Below are 8,976 nucleotides of genomic sequence, written 5' to 3'. Positions count from 1 at the left end.
CACAAATCAGGTTAAATGAAAATGTTAGTAATTTTCACAAAAATCTACTTGGAGAACACTACTTTTATTTTGGGTCATAGGGCATTGATGAAGCAAAGTTTGAGAAATTAAGGAACCCTCTAGAATATTTTTATGCAAGTTATTAAGCATTAATTGCTAAACTAGAATTATTAACACCAATTGAATTTATTGCATGATTTGGAGGACAAAAAATCTTACCTTGAGAGGAACACATGTTGTCGCCTCAGAGCAATAGTAGGATATCTTAGTGTTATTCCTGGGATTACATGTCTTAATCTTGCTTTGAGGCGACGATGTGTATTTCAATAATTTTAAAAAATGAAATTAAATAGCCACTAATATGTATAAAAATTTGAAAATCAGAGTATCAGAAGTTTCGTTATATCATATTACATGTCATACACTATATTTTCATTGCCCATCCTGTGCTTTTTTTCTTTTTAATTGGAAATATTACATGTGTTACGGACGTAACGTACTGCTTTTTGTTACGTCCGTAACAAAAAATGTTACGTCTGTAACGCCATTTTTTTTAAAACTAAAGAAATTCTAATGTTTTAAACTATGGTAAACAATTACTCTGATGAATTAATTGCTAAAAGGACAAAAAAGGATTTCTTTTAATTTTGATTTTTTAGGAAATAACGACAACTTTTGCTAAATTTTTGTTACGGACGTAACATTGAACTTCATTTTTTTAAATTTAAATTGCCTAATTTTATTTTGTAAAAAAATTAAAATTAATGCCTGTTAGTATAGTATTATGTTAATAGTTTAAGCTGCACTGCAATTCATTTTGTTTATTTTTATTTTGTTATTAGAAATAAGCATTTGAAAATGTGGTATTTTTTTGTGATTGTTTTGAAGACCCAACTATCATACTTCCAACTAGAAAAAAAAATTATTATTTAGTTTTTATTGAAAAAGCAATGCAATATTCTGAAAATACACATTTCAAGCTTTACAATGATGTATAATATAGCAACATAACTGCAAGATGAAAATTTGACCTACTGGTTTCACTTTTCATGGAATTGCCCTGAAGTCCTTTCTCAAAAAAGTCCTTCTTGCCTACAGATGAGTCAAAGTCCGAGGAACAAGTAGTAGGTCCAAGACGAACATTTCCACATCAAACCATCTTGTCAAACTGTAATTCACAAAAATACTCGAAACAGTATCTTTGAAAAAGATGAGCCCAATGATTTCACAAATTTTTTTTTTCACAATGACAAAATCATTTAAAATGCTAAATTTCCGAAAATAAATTCTTGTCATTGAATCAAATTCCTCCATCTCAAAGATTAAACCAACGAAAAATTTGAAAAAGAATTTCAGTTGTTACAAAAATATTTATACTTTAATACCCCAATATATTATACTAAACTATTTAATACTATAAAAATTAACAGAATATATGTTCACCAAAACGATTCAGTTCAAAACGGGTCTGCGGCTTCGTAAAAATATCGGCCCTGTTGGATTTACTACCTACATGTTTTACGGTAAAAGTGTCCCGCTGAATCAAATCACGAAGAAAAAATAATTTTACATCAATATGTTTTGTACGGTGATTTTCAATCGGAGATTTAACAAAGTCAATGGCCGATTGATTATCAATGTACATTACAGATTTAATTTTACATTTTCGAACCCCAGCGTAAACATTCGTTTAATACACGGTCAAACCACATAAGCTCTTTAGACACTTCACAAAGGGCCACAAACTCACTTTCCATAGTGGAAAGGCTAATACAACGTTTCTTGAAGGTTCGCCATTCAATCGGCGCATTATCCAACAAAATTAACTGCCCCCCCCCCCCCTCGAGTGAAGTTTGATCATCTCGATTAGCTGTGTAATCGGCGTCAGAAAAAGCTATTAATTGGGTTTTATTAAAATTTAATCTAAGTTTTAAATCTTTTGTTTGAAAAACATAACCCAGAAGTTTTAAAAGACCGTTCCAATGAATGACACCAGGATTTCTTTGAAATTGACTGAAGATATTGACCACATAACAAATGTCCGGTCTCGTTCTGCTCGCAATGACAGAAAGACAACCCAACAAATTACGATAAGGAATCTTTGACATTTCAAATTTTTCATTTTCTGTATTAGGACAATTCGATTTCGAAAAAACAGTACCTTTACAAATCGGCAATGATGAAACCGGAAAATTAAAATGTTTGAACTTTTCAAAAACTTCAATGATTTAAATTCTTTTCTTTCCGTGCGAGCAAAACAATATCGTCAACATACAACAATAAAATGACACATGAATTATAAATATAAACACAATTACATTCTTCAAATTTCTGAAAACCAATTTTCAATAAAACACTGTTTATCTCAAAAAACCACATACGGCCACTCTGGTGCAGACCGTAAATTGCTTTATTAAGCTTACAAACCAGATTTTCTTTCCCTTCTATTGCAAAACTTGGTGGTTGTCTCATAAAGATGCATTCTTTTAGAGGTGCATATAAATAAGCATTTTTTACATTGCACTGCAAATCGAACCAACCTTCTGATATTTTCAAGGAAAAGAAAAATCGAACCAATGAAAAATGAATCGTCAGACTAAAAGTCTGATTGTACGATTCAGGGGATTGTGCATATCCCTGAGCAACAATTCTCCCACGATACCTAACAATTTTTCCCGATTCATCTCTTTTAACATTGAAAACCCATCTTGATCCGATTGGTTTTTCATTTGCAGGCAAAGGTGTTAAATCCCACACTTTTCTAGAATGCATAACCTCTAATTCATCCCTCATTGAATCTAACCACTGATCCTTTTGCGTAGATTTAAGAACCTGTTTGTAATTCTTAGGAATTACAATCTCATCATCTAGTCATAAGTTACATAAATTTAAATGAACAGTTTGATCAGAAATTTCACCTTGATATAGATTTTTACCATTAAAATAAAATAAATGTGGCTTAAACAAATTAGCATTTTTAGAACAATATTTTTGAACATCATTTAAAGAACGCAATCGTTCAGAAGAATGTTTCTCATAAAAATAAGTATCAGTACGAGATTTATCTGACCATGGGATTGCTTTCCTCACCCATTCAGTTTCACGCAGCTGGGCGCGTGGTGGGTTTTCCCCACTTTCATTCAAGTCAGAATTCGAATCTGATTCATTCCCGCTCATCTCACTTTCACTCTCATCAGAAGATAAGAGTTTAGACGGCGTACTCGGGCTTTCACTTCCGAAAGAGCGAGTTCAGTTCCGAGAGAGAGAACGATTGGAATCGTTCACTATTTATACTTGCCTCATTTGCATATGATTGGGCATCAAAGGATGCCAACCTAAAACTGAAACTTTACACGTGCCGAAAGCGTTGAGAAGTTAATCTAATTTGAATAAAGTAAATTTTATATTACATTACATTAGGAATGAGAACGCGGTTAAATATCGTTTACCGATGTCTATCAGCGAGAGGCGCAAGTACAGTGGCGCAAAGAGGCGAGAGGCAAACGTCATCCTTCTACCGATCTGATGGACGGTAACGCTCCGATCCGATGCTAACGCGTGTGCGTGCACCTCATTCTGCTCGGAGTGGTCTGAGGATAAAACAACTTTCAGTGATTGCTAGTCTGGGAGTTTTGCGATGAAAGGTACGTTTTTAGGGGTCGGAATTTTGCGAAGGGTCCATTTTTAGGGGTCCAAATTTTGTGAACGGAGCTAATATTTATCTAGATTGACATCTGAAGGGAGATTTTTTTTCTTCTGTGTATATTTTAGAAAATTTTCTGTTCGGCAATAAATTCGCCAAATTCGAATTTTTTTCGCCGAATTTACGATTTTAGCGCATTGGAGAATGCTTAGCGCGGTCCCTGATGTAGTAAAATGAAAGAAAATATTTAACAGCTTCTGTAGCTAATAAGCTACGAAACTAGTTTAGTCTGCAACCATAACAGAAAACCATCTTCGATTTAAGACTGATACGATACTTCGCAGACAATCCATAAACGAGGTTAGTGCAAATGATAACAATGAACTCCCAATTGCTCACGGGCGGATATTGTTTTTGCGGATTTGTTTATTTATTGTTTATTTATTTCTTTATAATTACTGAACATCTCTAGAAAATACTCATTTTAACTTAACATGTGCAAGATCTATTTTTAGACATTCCAATTTGTTTCTTTTTTTTACCAAAGACATCAAACTCTCCTCGGTCATCAAAACCTGACTAGTTTAAACCCGATTTTTACATCCAAACTCCTTATGCCTGTAAACGAGTGACCAAGCCAGTTTTGTTAAAAAAAATTCTCCTGCTTTACACATTTTTGGCGTAACCCAAGTTGATTTGATTGATCTGTTTGCAGGATTTTTTGTGTTCGTTTGCAGTAATGAGCAACTCTTTTTTTTTTTTTTTGTGCATTTACATACACTTTCTACTTAGTACAATTGTCACTTTTGGTGTTACTAGTTTAATCTTTTGCCTCTAGCATCATTTTGCAAGTTTGAATATATGTCAGTGTTCTTGAATTTCATTTGCTCTTGCATTATTAGTGTTGTTTTTCTTACCTATTCTGCAACATCAATGTCCGCGAAATTCGCTTCTCCGCGGTTACCGTGGCACCCTATTCCGTGGGTAACCAGGAGTATATTGTACACGCATGATATTCTAATTACTGTTTTCATCGACTTTTGCAACTACTTTTCTCTGGATTAAGAAAAGGAAGGTTACTTTGGTTTTTAATTTACACCTCGGATAATGAAAGTCCTGCACAAGTTTGACCAGGACCTTAACTCACAAAGGAGAAGCTACAGTCTCTGGCTAATGACGGCTAAACAGGTAAAGGCTATACAGATCCACTTGCGTTTAATGAGACATCTGTCTTCTCTGAGCAACATTGAACTGCTTTACCTTTTTGGCTACTTTCTCAAATCACCGCAAGGCGGCGTAATCGGGCTCTAGAACAACAAATTTCGCAAATTTCATATTTTCATTTTCATAGTGTTTTCTTTAAATTTTTTACCTGCTTATATACATCTTATTTATTATTATTTTAGAATTTTGATTGCATTTTCAATAATGGTAGTTGAATTAATTTTCAGCTCAAAGAAAAAGAGATGTTGAGCAGATAAGAGAACAACACCCAAATAAAATACCAGTAAGTAAAAAATTTCAGTTATTTTGTAAATTAATACCTTAATGCTAAAGATTCCGATATGTCTATTGGAATGAAGAATAAGGCATTTTCAGAAAACTTCTAATTAAACACATTGTATAACTAGAAGAATACACACAGTCAAACTAAAGATCAAGGTACAGAAAATTTTTTGGTCGCCAGTGGGAAGTAGAAGTACATTTATTAGTTGAGACTCCTTTTTTTAATTGCCTTTTTTTTGTTAAACCAAAAAGAAAAAATACCTGAACAACAAATTAGTTTTTAAATTGCTACTCAAGCATTAAAATTATAAATAAAGGTTAGTATAACTATTTAATAAAATGTATGTTAATTGTGTGAACAGGAAAATTTCATTTTTAAGTGGACAGGTTAAAAATGTAATTTCAAAATTTCATTCATAATTTCATTCATCTCTAACTCATTAACTAAAAAACAATGTTATAAATTTGGTCATCTACTCCAGATAGTGTCAGTCCTCTGCAACCTCACAGTATTAGTTGCACCCAATTAGTGATGTGGATCGGGTAAATACCCAGCGGGTAGGTAAATATTTTTTGGGTACTTACCCAGGTATTTACCCAAGGCCTGGGTAAATACCCAAAAACTGGGTATTTTACAAAAAAATGCAAAAAGTGAATGGGAAATTTTTTTTTAAAATCTAAATATGAAATAATTGGTAAAACCAATACATACATATGTATAACACAGTTTATAATAATTTTTATTGAAAGATTTGATAAAATTATGAAAGAAACATCGTGAACCAAAGAATTTTTCTTTTCAATGTCATAATTGGAGAAGTATAAGTAATTCAATGATGAACTTTAGGATTTCAAAATCACAATCTAGGTTAGTCATATCCAAAAGGAAAAAAAAAGGAAGCATGAGGGATGTTTGGAAGAATAAACTGAAAAGTTATTAAGACTATGATGTTATTTATTTTATTGCTGTTTAAGTGATAACCTGGCAAATATAGAAACAGTTTTCACATTAATAAGCAAAAAAAAAAAATTGTTTTCTGTTGGCTTGCTCATTTGCATTTGCTCCTCGGTACTTTATGAGGAAAATTTGTTCAAACTATTTTTAATACACGCAAATAGTAATGTAGGGTGGGAAGGTTAACATTTTTTTGGGCATTTATCCTAAGGCAGGGTAAATTGCCTAGTAATTGCGCATTTTGCAAAAAAAAAAATTAGGTGATATCAAAAAGTGATGATTTTCTTTTTAAAAAAACATAAACCGTAAAACATCTTCAAACACATTTTACTGAAAACGGAATGATCAAGTATTTTTATGCTAACATTTATGTTGTACTGCATTTATTTTTAGTATTAAATTATTTTGCTCTTTAAATTAAAGCATATCAGCTGCATTGTCTCTATTTTTTCTCACACTCAATACATATGCTTGAAATACAATATGAAGTGAAAGTCAAAATATCAAAATGAATTAAGCGAACTAAGGACTGATACGTTATCTGCAGACACTTGACCTAGGTTTGGAGGAAATTCCTGCATATAGGATATAGGTAAATAAATATTAATAAAAAATTGAGCGGCATTTCGTTACATTTTGATGTCATGCAGGGACATATTACTGGGTTATAAAAGAATAGGACCTTAAAAAATCGATGTTTGCTTTTTTGTAACCAGTCAAGCTTTTTACTTTTTGTAGAATGGCTTTTTATATCTGAAATTTGGCTATCAACATTGATTAGGCATATCCAACACATTTAATGCGAACATCATATTAGATTGCTAAGTTGTTTCACACAATAATTCTTTGAATATGTGATCAAAATACAATTTTTGGGCAAAAATTTATTGTTTTGTATATGGTTGGTTATATATATACATAGTGGAACACATACTGAAAAGTATTTTAGTTGAATATAAATTTTTGAAATAAATACCCGGGTATATACCCAATTTGGGTATTTACCCCTAAAAATAAATACCCAGGTATTTTACATCACTACACCCAATTGAACTTTGGATTGTTTTATAGTAGACCTTTATAACAGCGACCTATAAAAAACAATTCTCTTTAAAGCGTACAACTTTTCCGAAGTAAGCAATAAGTTTTGCAGTTATAAAAAGCCCTCCTTGTGCCATGCCTTGTAAACATAAAATTGTTAAGCAGATTGAATTTTGAAACAGATTTTTTTATACCTCTATCTTAATTCAATGCTTTGAAATGAAAATTTATATTCACAGTAAAAAAAAAAACATTATGTCACTCTTGAAAATGCATTTATTATACAAACAAAGAAACTAGCAAAAGTGTAGGGTCACTTTTTTTTCCATTGTGATATGCATTTATTTTTGAACGGCAATATTGTATTATTAAAGCCTGAAAACTCATTGTAGTTAAAACTTATTCTGAAGTTCAAATATACAGATATATTCTAAATATTAGTTTCAAAATTTGTGAAATGATCTGTATAATGCCAAAACCTTTATTATATAACGCAAAAGCTCTGTCCCGAAGTGTGCTTTACAATGATCTTCTACTGTATTTCTAATTCAAAATGGAGCTTTCATTTGCTTCGAGACTGAAAAAATTATGACGGTTATATTGTCTGTAGTAGAGCATCAAATCCTTTTTTGCATTGTCTACCACATGATTGGGGTAAGTCTCTCAATCTCTGAACTTGTATTTTGCCATTCTGTCAGTCTTTCACAACTCATCCTTATTATGTTGTATTGCTCACAAAGATTTGTTGTTGGTTTGAAATAAGAAGGGAGTAATGGTAATGTGCGAGTAATGGTAACATATTTTTGCTATTCCCCCCCCCCCCCCCCCCGGGTTTTTGAATTCATTGCCTTGAGTGTGAATGCTTCTCACGAGTCAGCTAGTTCTATACAATGATGCAAGAAATTGTTTCGATACTTGTGTAATTACACAGCCATGCTAAATTTGGCAGTACTTTTAATTGCAATTTATACCTTATAATAAGTAGAAGCAACGTAGAATACGATAATAAGTCATTATAGTACAAGATGTTGCCAAGCGAAGCTTTGCCTGTTTCAGCAAGTCCTAAATGTCAAAATTATCTATGATGTAACTTTTAATAGGATAAATACAGACTAGACATTTTGAGTGGTTTTGGGATTTGTGGAAGAGAAAAAATTTTTAAGGGGGAAATTTTTTTCTAGATTTAATACATATTTCTATAGCACAATATGAGATGAGTTCAATTAAAACTTTACCTACAGCTTTGGTGCCATGAACCAGTGTCCCATGTGCCTACCCCTTAATCTGGCTGTGAGTCATGTTAGAGCAAGTACAAGTATGAATTTACATATTTTTTGTGCAAATCCAAAATTCTACTCAAAGTACTTTTCGTGCATTTTTTCAGTGTTTTTTGTGTGTATGCTAAGTAGTGGAAATGATGATAAAATTATTCATAAATAAATACCTATTTATTTTAGGTCATAATCGAGCGTTATTATGGAGAAAAATTGCTGCCATTGTTGGACCGTAGCAAGTTTTTAGTTCCTGATCATATCACTGTAGGAGAACTAATTCGAATTATCAGGTGGATATTTTACATACATAGTATAAGGTTAAACAATTACAGTTATTATGTCCTTAAGAAGTAGGTTAATACACAAGGAAGCAGCTAGGGCAAAGAAGAATACTGGGCATGGTCTAAAAAAAAAGCAAATTTTGAACTATTCTCAATGTGCAACAAAACAGTTAGCTAAGCTGAAATGAGACTTAATTGCTCATTCTTGGACCTTTTTTAAAGTTGTTAAAGAAAAAAAGAGAAAGAGAAAGCTGTATATGCGAGAAGTAACATTAA

Source organism: Uloborus diversus, chromosome 3, assembly GCF_026930045.1.
Source record: "Uloborus diversus isolate 005 chromosome 3, Udiv.v.3.1, whole genome shotgun sequence".
Taxonomy (NCBI): domain Eukaryota; kingdom Metazoa; phylum Arthropoda; class Arachnida; order Araneae; family Uloboridae; genus Uloborus; species Uloborus diversus.
Note: the sequence above shows the minus strand (reverse complement) of the source record.